The 16,515-nt window shown below is 39.4% G+C and overlaps 1 protein-coding gene and 1 pseudogene across 1 annotated transcript in view; one reads left to right on the forward strand and one right to left on the reverse strand.

Moving 5' to 3' along the window:
* The window catches only part of TTC28 (tetratricopeptide repeat domain 28), a 300,310-nt gene that overhangs the window by 165,560 nt on the left and 118,235 nt on the right, over positions 1–16,515 (reverse strand). The gene's annotated exons all lie outside the window — the stretch shown is intronic.
* On the forward strand, positions 10,361–11,227 carry LOC138997913 (small ribosomal subunit protein uS5 pseudogene; annotated as a pseudogene).

Raw genomic sequence — 16,515 nt, forward strand, 5'->3', positions numbered from 1 at the left:
AATGATCATTCAAGGTGGATGGCAAGAACTCTGAAGCCTCATTCTGAGTTAGACCAAGCTCAACTTCTCAAAAATTTCCTCTTGTACCAGATATAAATGATAATGTTTTCCCCTCTCAATGAGAAGATTTTTGAGAATTACAGTTCCATTAAAACACTGAGATGCTTAAATTTTTTGAAAATTCTAAAAAAGAGCACAATTCTGTTTCTAATGACTGCCTCATGATGTGGTAATAAATAGGATGCACACACAATGTGTCTGGGCTCCAGACGGAATATTCAAGTAGTGGGAACCTGCTCTCCAGGCTGGTCACCAGATGACAGACACCAGTTGGAAATGACAGAATGAAAAAGCCAATGTAGCAGTAGCCCACGTCCTGCAACAGCAGATTCCGACTGGCATCACTTCTACTGTGAAAGGTGACAAAACGTGACCAAGAAAAATGCAGTCGTCACAGCAACCCAAGGCAGTATGACGGACCAGAGAGACAGTCAAAGAGTGAAAGCAATTGTCCTTGGCCACAGAAAGGCCCTCTGCAGCGAGGCCGAGGCAGAATTCTTGGATAGGCAGCAGTCCCATAGAACTCTGCTGGCTGTGAAAGGCGTACTGATCCTACTGAAGCTTCCTGCCGGTTATTAAATCTCACTCAGGAGATCCAGACAAGACTTATTACAATGCACTCATAGGTGACTACCACACAGGACTGCACCTTCACACCAGGGGCAAGTTCTTTGTCTTTTCATTGTCCAGAAAAGAAAACAACCTTGCCCTGGCCTGTTTAGCTCAGTGGATAGAGCATCAGCCCTCAGACTGAAGGATCCTGGGTTCGATTCCAGTCAAAGGCATATACCTCGGTTGCAGGCTCGTGACCAATTGATGGGTCTCTTTCACATCGATGTTTCTGTCTCTCCCCCTCTCTTCCCTACAGTCACCTGAACTCAATGCCAATAAAGGACAACACTTCGGATAACCAAAATGCTGCTGCCATATAAATGAAAATAGGTTATCAAGACTGTAGGCTTGGTTGGTTGCTTCTAAGTATGGTAGAGAACTTGAAAAAGAAAATTATGAACTTAGCACTTTAAATCCCAGCCTAAGGTCAGGATAAGAAAACAGAAAGCTTCTATGACTGTCCTGAAAGAAGCCCTTATTTTCTGAACCCAGATTTCAGATTATTGGAAACTAATTCTGGCACTGACTATGAAGGAATGGGCCCCTGGAAAAAAGAATGAAGACATATGGGCATATTCTGATGTAACCGAGGACCGAGGACTCCCAAGGGGTTAGTCTTCCTTTGCCTGACAACATATAATGAATAGCCTCTCCTGAAGCAATTGCCTTGAAAAAGATGCTAATCTTCCTTGAGATCTTATTCCACCTCCATCACCTCTCACTGCTTCTAGACTAGGATTTCCCAATTGTGGTACTATTGACATTTTTGCCTGGCTGACTATTTGTTGTATGGAAATGTCCTGTGCACAGGAGTTGAGAAGCAGAGGGTGACACAAGGATAGAGGAATAAATGTAGAATAGCTTTCCCCCCTAGTCCCTTGAAGCTAGACAGTTCATTCAACAAGTATTAACTGAGTACCTATTTTGTGACAGGCAGTTGTAGGCGCTAGAGATACAGAATGCACAACATAAATAGAACTCTTTGCCACATGGAGCTTATATTCCAGCGGTGAGAAAAATAAAATGAAGATATTAATATACATATTTTTCAGAATTAAAGATGTCCTTGGTTGTTAGACACCCCCAATTTCAGATGTGTTAAATTGTAAAATATATCATGTGTCAAGAAGCAGTAAACATGGCAATAAGTTAGACAGCAATAGTTCTGAGGGGAGAACAAAGCAGAGAAGGCAGACAGGTAGGTTTGGAGTAGGTTTGAGTAAAAGCCTGAAGGAGATGAGTGAGCTAAGTGGACATCTGGGAGAGGAGCAAACAGAAAGCACAAATGCTCGATAAAGAACAGCACCATGCAGAATGCTCTCACAGGATGATGTGGAGTCCATTCAGAGAAATCTCTTCCAACCACCACATTTACAGTTACTCTCCAGCACCTTTCAACTATACCTAGGGGGAAGATTTTACTGAGAAAGAAGTTATCTCGATTTTCTAATCAAAGGGTAGACAAAGAAGGACTTAATTATGGGGAGGGAAAAGGCTCAACATAAACACACCACTACACCTAAATCAGTGAACATATAGATAAGTGCTATTGGATGACTTAATTGATTGCAAAAAAAGATTGTTCTCTTGCTAGCAGGGTATAAAGAAGGCAGATGAAAATCTTCAAGATCTTCAAAAGAGAAACCCAAAGCTCTACATTTTCTTTTCCCCAAGTACTAAATACATGCTCTGAATTCGAAGCACTTCTGCTTCCAGGGGCTCTTGATACATTATTCAATGTTTTAACTCATGACAAATTACATCTAAATTTCCTCACTCGTGTTCATTTATGGGACATTTTTATCTTGTCATTTTTTTTCATGTACCATGCTCGCAGGAAGAGACCATCCAGCACAACGTACCCTTCAGAAATAAGCTAATGGCACAATTTGGTGTCAATTTCACAGCTCAGTGAAGTGAAAGTGATCTAGCTGCCTGTCCCCACACACCTAGGAGGAGGCCTACTGAGAGTGCCCAGCCTGATGTTGCTCGTGCCATGCCTAAAAGCAAGATAAGTTCAAGTGGAGACATTATGTACGGAGAGAAAGCAGTTATCATTCAGATGCCCTTAGAGCTCGCTGGAGCAGAATGTAGAAAGGGAAAGCAGGCCAAAACTTCATTTTTATGTTGTGGAAAGTTGTTTTTCTGAAGTCATGCTTACACTCACAAATGGCAGGGAACAGTAGCTTCCCTTTGGGGTTTCGATAATGTTCAGAAGCAGAAATTTTCTTTAACAGATGTATGAGAACTGAATAACTATTTTAACAGTTTTCCATGATTCATGAGGGGGAAAAATCATAGGCTTCAACTATACTTAATATAAAACCAAAATTCAGTAGGAAGATTCTGTATCTCCTATTAATCAGAATTACAGTTATACAAATACTATTTGCTAGCACATAGTAATGACTTCATTACACCCGTAAGCCACTTCTACGAAGTAGAGAAATACATATTCATGATTTCCCCTGTTTTTACAGATAAGGAAGTGAATCTGGGTGATACAGATAATGATTAGTCGGAACTTAAACCTTGTTTTTCAGGGGAGAGGGTCAAACTAGATAGCCTCTAAGGCTCTTTTCTGGTCTTTAAACATTCTGTGATTCTTCGAGGAGCTAATCTTGTCACCTTCCATATTATACCATGTAACTGCTACCTACTTGTTTCAAGTGTCAGTACTTTATATCCCCAATAGACCCCAGCCTAGTTGCACGTGGTAATGATCACAGCGATCCAAGTATTTGGCACTTTATGTGAGTAAATTATCTCAGTGAATTCTCACACCAACCTAATGACATAGGAACCATCCCCATTTTTCAAATGAGAAAACTGAGGCTCAAAGGGATTAAGCCACCAGTCAATCACAATCTAGGAAGTGGTGAAGTTCAGCTTGCACCCCAGGTCTCAGACTTCAAAGCTCCTATTTTTCTCATTGTGCTATGTGGCCTCTTTAAAAAACAACAAGAAGAAAAAAGACCAAGTATGGCAAAGTAGTAAAAATAATAAGATAGAATTAAAGGTGAGGATGTGCTATACTTCAATGAAAACAGTTCTTAAACCATTCTGCATACACCCCAGCACCTGGTTAGGAAGAAAATGCATTTCTTGAAAGTGGACAGCACGCAATCACACACTGAAGCAGTGAGGAATTTTATGAGAGCCCTGGCTGAGGACAAGATCTGTCCGACCCTGGGTAGCTATGCCAAGTAAAACAGGGAACTGTATAAGATCATCAAGATACCAGGCACTCTTTCTAAGAGACTATTTTTCTCCGAAATGCAACCAATAGATGATGTGGCTACTAGGTGCCTGGGAGGACCACCAGAGACAACACTCACGTAGGAAAACAGATTGTACGGTTTGTATATCTGGGCTCTTCGATCATGGAAAATTGAGGGAGTCACACTGTCGGCCAGTTCTTCAGCTTGAACTTTCTCATGGTGTGGGTGTGTAAGGCACTGGGATAAGGAATATAATGAGAATCATATGTGACTGGGCCTGAGTGAGGCTCAGAGTTGCTTACAAGGCAGTTCAACTCAGTTCAAGAATCTGAAGTGGTTGCCTCCTCCCTGCCAGACGCACTGGGCTGGGCACATGAAGCTGCTCACACCATGAGAGAGAAACCTTGTTTCCATACAGTAAGGGAAGAGCTGCCTTGACAGATGACATCTCACCATTCTCTGAGCACTCAGAGGGAAACGCCAAGCCCAGACTGGGGAAAGAGAACTAGGAAAGGCTTTGCTGGAGGAGGTGATATCTGACCTAGGTCTTATAAAATGAGATGCTTTACTTTGACAAGGAAGGCAGAGAAAGGCCTTGTCAACAAAATGAGCAAAGAAGCAGAGGTCAAGGGAAGGCCAAAACTTATATATGTGCAGAGCGAACAGCATTTCAGCCTTCTAGAGGTAATCGCAAGGGATGAGGCTGCAGAGAAGACAGACCCAGTCTTGAATGATTTTGATTCTCATAACTCATTGAAAGGTTTAAGGAAGGTAGACACATAGTCAGATTTGCATTTTAAATACATTCCACTCTATAAGCAGCTAGTTAAATGCTTCTTCTCTGCATATGAACATGTGAACTGTTAAGAAATAGTATCAGTATACGGTAAGCATTCTAAAAGAACTAAGTCACACTGTTTTGCTGCTTACTTATAGCAGGGCCTGAACGCCAGTCAGTATCAGTAAGTGGCCTATGATAAATGACCCATTCAACTCTGCAGTAAGGCTGGGGACAGAGAGGGGTCTGAAGTGTCCCTAATGGAAACAGCATGTGTTCTTGTATTTGTATTCACTGAACACACCACATGTGGTGCCCACACATGGCTGAAAACTCCAGGAAACCTTAGAGCCCCCATCTATCTCCCTGACAGTTCGCACTGTAGCCAGCCTGGAAACCAGGGGCCAGGCTGGGGGTTGAATTTACTTTAATCTCTACTACTTTCTCAGACTTTTATATGCCATGGAAAAATGAGAGTTAATTCCAGAGGTACTCTTAAATTATGGGGACATTCGAATTCAAAACAGAACACAATTCTCAACACTGCCAACTACAAAAATATTGTGAAGATAATCCATATATACCTTGTTATATGCACTAACCAAATAAAGAGGTAATTTTTTTTTATTCAGTTCAAGAGTGATCCCATTTTTCTGGTTGCAGCTCTGCCCTTCCTAATATACAGCCACTAAGCCACACTGGAGTCTGGTTTCCACTGATGCTCGCTTAGGGAGAGAAAAAGGATCCTACCCAAAATATCTTGTAAACCTCTGAAGCGTCTAACTCATATGGGGCCAAGAATAAAAGTCCACACTTTTATTTCAAATCATAGTTCTCTTGTAAGTATGTTTCCTAACTCTTTCCACGAGGGCTTGATAATTCTCTAGTCTAGCTTCTCTATTTTTCCACATAGTAAGAAAAAACTAAAACTTAAAGCAGTTTGGGGTATGTGGCAAAGGGAGAAAATGCAGAACTATGCAAACTGTTTACTTTTACACCATATAAATAAATACTTCCAACCATAAGTACTGCACATGTTAATTAATACTAGGTAGGATTTATAAGAATAACATTAATTCCTTAATCCCCCAAATCCTTCCATTTACACTGCATCGTATAATTATTTATATAGCCTAATTATTTATTCCCAGAAGAAACACACAATTAGAAAACAAACCAAGTACCATAACTAGTGAAGGCAGAATAACACAGAGGTTGAGAGCACAGCTTGTGAAATGAGACAAACCCTGGTTTCAAATCCCAACTCCGCCACTTGGGAGCTCTAACCCTGAGTTTTCTCATTTGCGAAATGAAGACAAGAACAGTGTCTGCCCCACTGGATAGCTGTGAGAATTAAATAAGTGACTGCATAGAAAGTTTTTACTTCAGTATCTGCATAGATAATGCTCAAAAATTTGTAAGCTCTAATTATCTTTATTATCATTACTTCCTATAGGTTAGCAAGGTGACTCACCATCCCTGCAGATTGTAGGAGTAGGTAGAACAAAATCTCCCACAGGTAATTTTAAAAAATACATCTTTACGATTAATTTTGAATTATACAAGTAGTACATGAAGACATTCTCCTTTGCCAGAGATAATTTAAGTCAATTCCTACTTGGAGTCAGAGGGCTGGATGAGATAATGTCGTACAATCTCTAGCAGCTCTAGGAACTGATGAATTTCCCCAGGACAAGGGCAAAAGGGCAGCCCCTCCGCCAGGACTTGTGATGCAACTGGGATTCAGCCAAGCTTCACTTCCCCTGCGGCAGGGTTACATGCCCTCCATGGCTGCCCTGAGCTCTTACCGAGGCTGGCAGGCCCTTAATGGTAAACACATTGTCCAGCAAAATGAGAGGATGGATGTGTTTCCAGCTCAGGAAACTTAATAAAAATCCTTTATCTATTTTATTGAAAACTCAGTTCCGAGACATTACCTCAGAGGTCAGGCCTGAAGACCAGCCTCTCACTCGCTATTTCATGTTGAGACCAATTCTCTATCCTCAGAGCAGCATCTTTGAGGTTTTACTCAAGATTAAAATGAGGACTCCCAGCCACTTAATTGTAACACTTCAATTAACACTCAACTAGGAAGTTAATTCTACACATAAGAGGGTGTCTAATGTAAGTAATGGCAAATCATGGTCCTGGAAGACAAGTCGTGGAGATTCATAAACTATTTTCAAGATTTCAAAAGCCTCTAGGAAACTGTAAACTATGCAGTCTAACTACACGTCACGTTTCCTTGCTGTGCCTGGAATTCCATCAGCACAGTCCAGTCACATGATTATTCATACTGATCATTTCAGTGTGAGAGAGTGAACTCATTACTATTCAATATTGGGTGTGTTTGAAAGTCCAACTTTCAAAACATGGAGGACTGGAAGATTCACAGATGGAAACCATAAAAGGCCCTTTAGTAAGGAGAAGTTTAGAAGCTATTGGTTTAGTGAAAGGGTTAGCCAAATCCCACCCACCACCTATTTTTGGGAAAAAAAGAAAGTTTTATTGGAATATAGCCATAACCATTCATTTATTATCTATGACTGTCTTCACATGCTACCATAGCAGAGGTGTGTAATTACAACTATCTGGCCCCAAAACCCTAAAGTACTAGTATTTACCACCTGATCCTTTTCTGAAAAAGTTTGCCAACACCAGGTTTAGAAGAATAGATGGGAATGAGAGAGCTGGACTCCATACCTGACTCACACTGTTAAAATAAACAAAAATATAATATGTGTTCATTACTAACTAAAATGCAAAATGATTCACAAATATATGGCGGCATATGATTAATAATTAATTGAGCAATCTTAACCATTTATTTAACCTTTTTTGAGCTGTGTACACAGTCTAAGTATGGGATAATAATATTTATCCTAACCAATATTAAAACATGAGAAAATGCATGCTTTGAAATATGAAAAGGGCTATGAGATAGTGGTTCCATTCCACTATCCATTTAAAAAATTCCCTGATCAAAAAGATATTCTCATTCTCTCTCTCTCTCTCATTATTACATATTCAGTGTTATTAAAACCAAAGTTCACACCAGGACCATCAGCATTTCTCCTAGACCACCAAAACAAATGGTTATTAGCTATAAGACATTTTCCACTCAGTTACTCTTTTTTTTAAGAGGAGGAAATTAAACTGTACTATATGCAATGAGAACACAACTCAAAAAGAGGCATAAAATATTCAGAATCATAATATGTGCACATGAGGAAGTTACATGGTAACATGCTACAACTCTTTCCAGAAAAGCCCTAGGCCAACATTGGAGTAATTTCATTTCTATCTTTTGCTTCAAATCATTTGATAGAGCAATTCCAACAGATTTTCAACAACTCCTGTCCCATTACCCAGAGTAGCTAGAGACATTGGTTAAGATCAGCTACAACTCCCTCACAAAAACAGAGCTTCAGTATATCACTTGAAAAATAAGATGATGAAGTCTTCAATTATTTAAACATGCCACACCTGCGATTTTATACCCAACTATTAAAATGTACTGAGTTGAGAATGGCTGCAAAATCAAGAAAGGAGGGGAAGAGGCGGATGATGGTGTATGTCTCTCCACAATACTGAAGCCAGGTAGTTAAGTTGTAACTGCCATGATTAAACCCATAAATGCAGATGGTGTTGTCTCATCTTCCTAGAAGCTTATCTAAATGAAAATAGCTGAAACCAGAAAAAAAAATTTTCATTTGCAATAAGTTTAATGCTGGGATCTATTTTCCCCTCATTTTATATTGCCAGTTTCATCTCCATGAGCACTGCTGGAGTCTTTTAAAGATGTGGACATTAGGGGAAACGCAGGTTTGTGTTCAAAGCCACCAAAGACCTGGCACTATCCTCTAGCAGAGCCTGACTAGAGGGACAGATGTGATGGTAGTTAACTCATCCAACACGCCCAGATCAATGTTCTGCCCCTCTGTTCCTCCCCAACAGAAGTTATTAGTTACATGGTTCAGCTATTGGTTTTAGAAACACATTGGCTGATTGATCACCAACTGCATTGAAATCATTATACACTATTCTATAGCTCATAATAGGTATTCATTAAATATTTAATGCATGAGTAAAAATAAATTTAATAAAACTTTTAAGACTTAGCCCTAACGGGTTTAGCTCAGTGGACAGAGTGTTGGCCCTCGGACTGAAGGGTCACGGGTTCAATTCCAGTCAAGGGCACGTACCTCGGTTGCAGGCTGTATGGCCAATCGATGTGTCTTTCTCACATCGATGTTTCTCTGTCTCTGTCTCTCCCCCTCCCTTCCACTCTCTCTAGAAATCAATGGAAAAATATCCTGGGGTGAGGATTAACAAAAAAAAACTTCTAAGATTTAAAAACAAATAGTGTATACAAAGTCTGAGAATACAATTTTAACTTCTATATGAAAGAACAATTTGACAGTAATGATGGCAACTTAACATTTGTGTGGGGTTTTTTTCCAGTTTGGATTCACAATTCTAGAGATAACAAAGCAATTGATGTTAGTTCAGCAATACATAGGTATGTCACAAAACTATGAGAAATGGCTGTGTCTCTAAAATATAAGACAAACGCTAGAAAAATCTAGTCCAGACTATTATAGATATTCTCTGATCAAATCACATTTCTAAGAAAAAAAATGTGTTGCATGTTCAATGGATGGAGCACCAAATATGAAAAGACAGCTCAATGGGTTTGCATCATGATTTTTTTTAAAAAAAGAATCAGCTCACCACCTTTATGTATGATGTCTAGAATCCACTAAGAGCAGTTATAATGGAAATGTCAGATGAAACTACTTCACTATTTGCCTTTAAAAGTGTTGTGCTGCATTTTAAAGACACTTAGATATTTGGCATTAAAAACTGTAGTGACAGGGTCACATGATTTCTCTCAAGAGGAAAGCACAAGGAAAGGGGGAATGGGCAGAAGGAGACACTGTCTGGCAGAAGAGAAAGAAAGTCAGTTTTTAGCCCCAAGCCCTCTACCACTGAGGTTTTCCTCTAATCACAACAAATCAACTGTCAATGCATTTATCAGCAAAACGTCTTCCCACGATTCTGGTACTTGCAGTTAATGCTGTGTTCTCTTGGATGAATGCTTCAGAGAAAAGACAAGAACAGATGTGGAAGATGTAATAATTTATTAGGAATCGTAGAGCTTGTGCTTTGTTTAGGGCAATCATGCCCTAAAGCATAATCTCACGGGACATAAACATACCTCTAAACAATTCTCTTTTTATGAAGCAGGAGTAGAAGTGGAAAATTAGTAGTTGTGGTTTTGTATTATAACATTTTGCATTAAAGGGGACAAATTATGGACTAATTCTCCAGGACACTATCCATTCTCGTTAGCTAAGGAAACAAAAGTTGTGTATTTTACCCATCTGGAAAAGAATAGGGTTAAAAGTTTTCTCTTATTTCTTTTTTATAAATATGTGATAGGAATCCCAACAAGCCAGACAGCTAAAACATAAAAGTCTATTTCTTTGGGGCCAGAACTAGAATTATTATTATAGCACTGAGTCTCCAACCTTGCCTTTTATTGTTTTTTGAAAAACAAAAAAGGAATTCATTTTTAACATGATGGATTTGGAAAATAAAAAGTGAAATTATATCAAAATCCTGAAACCAAGTGAACAAGCTTTTCAAAACAAAACAGAACACTTCCTCTCTGAGGAAGCACCAAATGGCAGATGGCGCAGGTGCTGTGGGAGGGCGAGGAGGCCCCGGGGGCCCTGGAATGGGAGACCGCAGGGGCTTCCGTGGGAGATTCTGCAATGGAGGCCAGGTCGTGGCCAGGTTCTGGCCCAGGCTGAGGCTGCAAAGCTTGCGAGGCAAGGTCCAGGACAAGGCATGGATTCCCATCACCAAACTGGGCCATCTGGTCAAGGACATGAAGATCAAGTCCCTGGAGGAGATCTATCTCTTCTCCCTCCCCATCAGAAATCTGAGATCATTGACTTTTTCCTGGGGGCATCCCTTAAGGATAAGATTTTGATTATTCCTGTGCAAATGCAGACCCACATTGGCTGGAGACCCAGTCCAAGGCATTTGTCACCAGTGGCACTACAATGGACATGTTGGTCTGGGTGTTAAGTGCTCCAAAAAAGTACCATTGCCATCTGATGGGCCTTCATCCTGGCCGAGCTCTCTATTGTCCCTGTGGGGTGAGGCTGCTGGGGGAACAAGATCAGCAAGCCCCAGACTGTCCCTTGCAAGGTGACTGGCCACTGTGGCGCTGTGCTGTGCACCTCATCCCTGCCCCGAGGGGCACTGGCATCGTGTCAGCCTCTGTGCCCATGAAGTTGCTGACAATGGCCAGAATCAACAACTGCTACACTTCAGCCAGGGGCTGCATTGCCACTTTAGGTAACTTCACCAAGGCCACCTCTGATGTCATATCTAAGACCTATAGCTATCTCACTCCCAACCTCTGGAAAAAGACCATGTTCACCAAGTGTCCCTATGAGGAATTCATTGGCCATCTTGTACAAAGACCCACACTAGAGTTTCTGTGCAGAGGACCTGGGCTTCAGCTCTGGCCACCACATAACTTTATACAAGAAAAATAAAGTGAATCAAGCCTGTTTGGTTTTTCTTTAAAACACACACACACACACACACACACACACACTAAAATCTGTCACTGGAGAAATAACATGCCTCAAATAAAACTGTTCCTTGTCTACCTTGTTTGGCATGACTTGGTGTACTGTAAATACATGCTAAAAGAATGACAGGCCAGTGTTTCCTGGACTCAGGACCAAATCAGCTTAGAGTAAGGGTTTGCTGTCAGACCACACCAGAGGGCTGCCTTTGTCCTTTCATGTGACACCGGTTGTGATTACAGGACAGTGTAGCACAGTAAGATGAGCAATACCACCTACTCGTATTTCTAATCCTCAGACCTAATTTCCTCCTACTTCCCCTTCTCACCCTCGGTCCTATAAAGGAAAACGTCACCACATTCACGATACAAGATCATAACATGACTGTTTCCTCACAGGGACTTCCCAGAGAGGACCCTCCAGCTCTGCTGTGCCTCTCCTCCTCCACTCAGGATGGAGGTGATAAAAATCTGTACCTTCTTCCAAGTCTCAGGAATATTACCCTAATATAGACTCTTGATTTCTCTCAAGGACAATTAGCTCATTTAACAAACAGTTGTTGAGTTTCTACTATGTGTGAAGCAGTATTCTAGATGCTAGGGGTACAACAGAGAACAAAATACACAAAAATTCTGTTGTCATTGAACAACACTCCAGTAGGAGGAAACAGACAAAAAAACTTAAATAAGGCAACGATGGAGTTAGTATAATGGAAGACATTGTGTGCTATGGAGAAAAAGAGCAGTGAAGGGGACAGAGAATACTGGCAATGGGATAATCCTAGAAGGCCTCACTGAGAAGGTCCAGTGTGCCTGTAGCAGGGAAGGGAGTAGCAAGAAAGGTTAGAGTGTCAGAAGCTCAAACCTTGAAGGGTCTTGGAGGCCTCGGTAAGCACCCTGGCTTTGTCTGGGTCCATGAGTCTTTCTTTTTTTTTTCTGTGGTTAATCCCTTCACTGTTCTCACCCAGCCTCCTTCCTCTTCCCCTCTGACAACTGTCAGTCTGTTCTCTGTATCCATTAGTCTATACCAGCCGTGGGCAAACTACGGCCCGAGGGCCGGATCCGGCCTGTTTGAAATGAATAAAACTAATGATGTTTACTTTGAATTTATATTAGTTCACACAAACACTCCATCCATGCTTTTGTTCCGGCCCTCCGGTCCAGTTTAAGAACCCATTGTGGCCCTCGAGTCAAAAAGTTTGCCCACCCCTGGTCTATACTATGCTGTTGTCAGAGGGAAGAGGGGGGGGGGGGGGGGGGGGGGTAAGAGAAGGTAAAGGGGGAATAAATGGTGATGGAAAGAGTTGTGACTCTGGATGGTAAACACACAATACAATATACAGATGATGTGTTGCAAAATTGAATACCTGAAACCAGTATAATTTTATTAAGCAATGCCACCCCAATAAATTCAATAAAATAATAAATAAATAAAATAATAAATAAATAAGATTTTTAAAAAGAACTCTGGCTTTTATTCTTTGTGAGCTGGGAACCTGTATCCATGGTTCTGAGCAGCAAAGAGGCATATTCTGTGTTACTATTTTAACTGGATCCTTCTAATAGATGTTAATATGTTTTCCACATAAGAAGAATTCCAATAAATTTGAGTCACTCTCCCTACTTATATAACCCCTCTATTTAATCCCTTTATGATTAACAAAGCACCTTAGCACATTTAAAACTCTGAGAACTCCTACAGGAAGAAGCCTACTAAGCTTCCTTTTTAGCCCTGGATATCAGACACTTACTATGCCCATAAAACCCTTTTATTATTGGAACACCTTCTAACATCTTACAAAATACAGTTAGAACTCAGTCCAGAAAACACTGGGCTAGATGATCTTTAAGGTCCTTTGAGATCTAATATTCTAAGATTCTGTATCAGAAATATTTTAACAGAAGATTTCTAACTAAACTTATATTACATGGGATCAACAAATTTTGATGTGAAAAACAGATAAAACAGCTTCAGGCTTTAGATATTTATTCTTTCCCTCTCTTACTACAGTGAAATAATAACAACGAGAAGGAAATCAGTACTTGGAAGCAAAATCAGGGCTAAAATCTCCCTCCGCATACTGTGAGAGGAGGCAAAAGTCAACGTCCACGTCATCATTCGAGCAGAGAGCCCCCAGTGGCTCTTATTTGTCACATCAGGGTAGTTCCACAGCTTGAACTATTACAACTAATACAACCCTGCAGCCATTTGTATCTGACACAAATGTTTATCTCAGCTACTGACTTTGTAAATTAGATTTTATATAAACAATAGTTCTGAGCCACTAAACTAGAAAAATAGAGTTTTCCACACTGCAGCAAGGCTAAATTAAAGTTACATTTTTCAAAGCAATACATTCATTATCCAATTTCTTTGATCTTCCGTTATCCATATCAAAGTATCGCAAGTAAGTCTCATATATCCAAAATATCTTTTAGTCACTGAAACTTAATATAAACTAATAGCCTATTTCTATAGCTTCATTTTTGATACAAATAACTATGAGATTTTCCTTCTTAAAGTTAAAAGTATGTATAGAATAAAATCAGTCTTAATGAAGAGACCTAGACTAACAGATGTAGGCATAACAATGCCATTTGCTACGGATTCCAAGGAGTCATATGTTATATACAAATCACTGTTAAGTCCTAAGGCAGGGACTGACCAAACATTAGCCACTATGGAAAACAGTATGAAGGGGCTTCAAAAAATTAAAAATATAACTACCTTGTTATTCAGCAATCTCACCTCTGGCTATTTATCCAAATAACACAAAAACATTAATTTGAAAAGATATATGCACCCCCTATATTCACTGCAGCATTATTTACAATAGCCATGATAATGGAAACAACCTAATACCCATTGATAGATGAGTCTCCAGAGAAAGATATGGAATGTACAATGGAATATATGTCATATAAAAAAGAATGAAATCTTCCCATTTCTGACAACATAGATGGAATTTGAGGGTGTTATGCTAAGTAAAATAAGTCAGATAGAGAAGAAAAATACTATACGATTCCATTTATATGTGGACTCTAAAAACAACAAAAGCAAGCTTATAGATACAGAGAACAGACTGGTTGCCAGAGGTGGGAGGTGGGGGATGGACAAAATAATGCAAACTTACAATTATAAAATAAATAAGTCATGGGGATGTAATGTGACAATAGTTAATAATTCTGTATTGCATATTTGAAAGTTGCTAAGCGAGCAAATCTTACAAGTTCTCATCATTCAAAAAATTGTATAAATGTATAGTGATGAATGTTAATAGACTGATTATGGTGATCATTTCAAAATATACAGGGTAGGGCAAAAGTAGATTTATAGTTGTGAGCTTACAAAACAGAGTTTATTCTTGTATTGTTTATTAATTATTGTATTTTTTACATATGAACAACTGTAAACCTACTTTTGCCCCAACCTGTATACAAATATTAAATCATTACGTGTATACCTGAACTTAATATCATTTATATGTCAATTGTATCTCAATTTAAATTTGTTTAAATAATAAATCTATTACATTTGTGCTTCACATATGACAATACATTATATATAAAATAGTCTGAAATAAATATCTCATGGCTAGTGACACAAAAATGAATAGTAAGCCAAAAAAATAAAAAATATGTACATTACTTTTTCTTTAAAAAGAACATTCAATTCTGAACTGGTATAGTTTTACCACATACAGATGCAGTCTGTCTTTTATTTCATATAATCATCCTACTTTCCTATATCTACACTACTCAGTAAGTCCTGTGTCAATTTTTATTTACATGTGGAACAAAACAGATAAAAGAATGTAGTACTTTGTATACTTAATGGAGTGATGTTGATAGATCAATGAACCTGGGGTACATAATGTTTTTCATTAAACCCTTCTCGGAGTCTATCTGGCAAGAGATCATGTTGACGCAGCATTTAGGGAACGCTGAGCAGAGAGGATGAAGATTTAATCTAAGGCTTGATCTCAGGACAAAAGAGTAGGAGGTTAGTTCCGGCTAGAAGAGAGGATCCACCAACAGAATAGTCGGAAATGGTCCTGGAAAGGCAATTAGGAGCTGAATCAGGAAGGGCCAGGGCTAATGAGGTTAGACTTTGATTTGTGGTGAGTCACTGGTAGATTTGCACTTTGAAATTCTGCTCTGAAGTCTTAGGGGAAATGGGTCAAAAGGAGAGAGTGGGTAGGCAAAAGGACTAACTCAGAGATTGTTGTGCCTTCCATCATTTGTGGAACAACATAGAAATAAGCAAAAAAATAATAATTAAATGTGTTCAGGGGAAGATGATGAAGGTTTCTTGGAAAGGAGAACAAAAGATATTTAAAAGCTATAAACAGATACACATATATTGCACATGTATGATGTATATCAACCTGTGTGCGCTTGTGCGTGTCAGCTTGGCTAGGGCCTGAAGACTGCCTTCACTGTGAAGGATGTGAGAGGCTAGCATGACTGCCAGGTGTCTGCCACGGGCATCACGGGAGCCAGGAGAATCGGAGAGATCACAAAGGAGGGAGAAGAGATGAAGAGCTTGGGCTCAGACCTGATGAACTGAAGGTGCCTATGACACACGCTGGTAGAGTTGAAGGGAAGGAAGTCAGAAATATGGGTTTGAAGTTTAAGAACAAGGTCTAGGATGAAAATATCTCTAGTGACTTCTGAGTGATTCCTCATTTTCTCTCACAGATAACAGTACTGAATATTAAGTCAAAACATATGAAACCACCAATATTCTTTTTTTTACCTACAAAATGGTGATTTCAATAAGATAATCTACTTTATCCATGAGCCTCTTAAAAATAAGATAATATGTAAACACATAGTATTTGTAAAATAGAATCTGCAACAGATATTTCACTAATAGCCTAAAAGAAATGGTTCAACATACATCTATATATCCTGTGCCCATATTTAAAATGTGACTTTGAGAAATCATTATTAGCAACTTGCACAAATTACACAATTAATGGAACTGAAAAACTGATGTATTGCTCAATTATAATTTCAAGCAAGTGTCTTTTGTGAGTTCACGCATACCACATGTCCACCCTTTGATATTTTTTGGCATACATGAGGAACTAGTAACTATAGCTTTTCAAATGGCTTATTGCTCATTCACTCCCTCCCAATCAGTCTTTGTGGAAGAAAGAAATGAGAAGAGGTGGGTACCAGATCACCTACTGAAATGTTTCCTCATGGAAGGAACCTGAATTTTCATA

Source organism: Myotis yumanensis, unplaced genomic scaffold, assembly GCF_028538775.1.
Source record: "Myotis yumanensis isolate MYYU_CA2020_CCGP unplaced genomic scaffold, mMyoYum1.0.hap1 SCAF_19, whole genome shotgun sequence".
NCBI lineage: Eukaryota > Metazoa > Chordata > Mammalia > Chiroptera > Vespertilionidae > Myotis > Myotis yumanensis.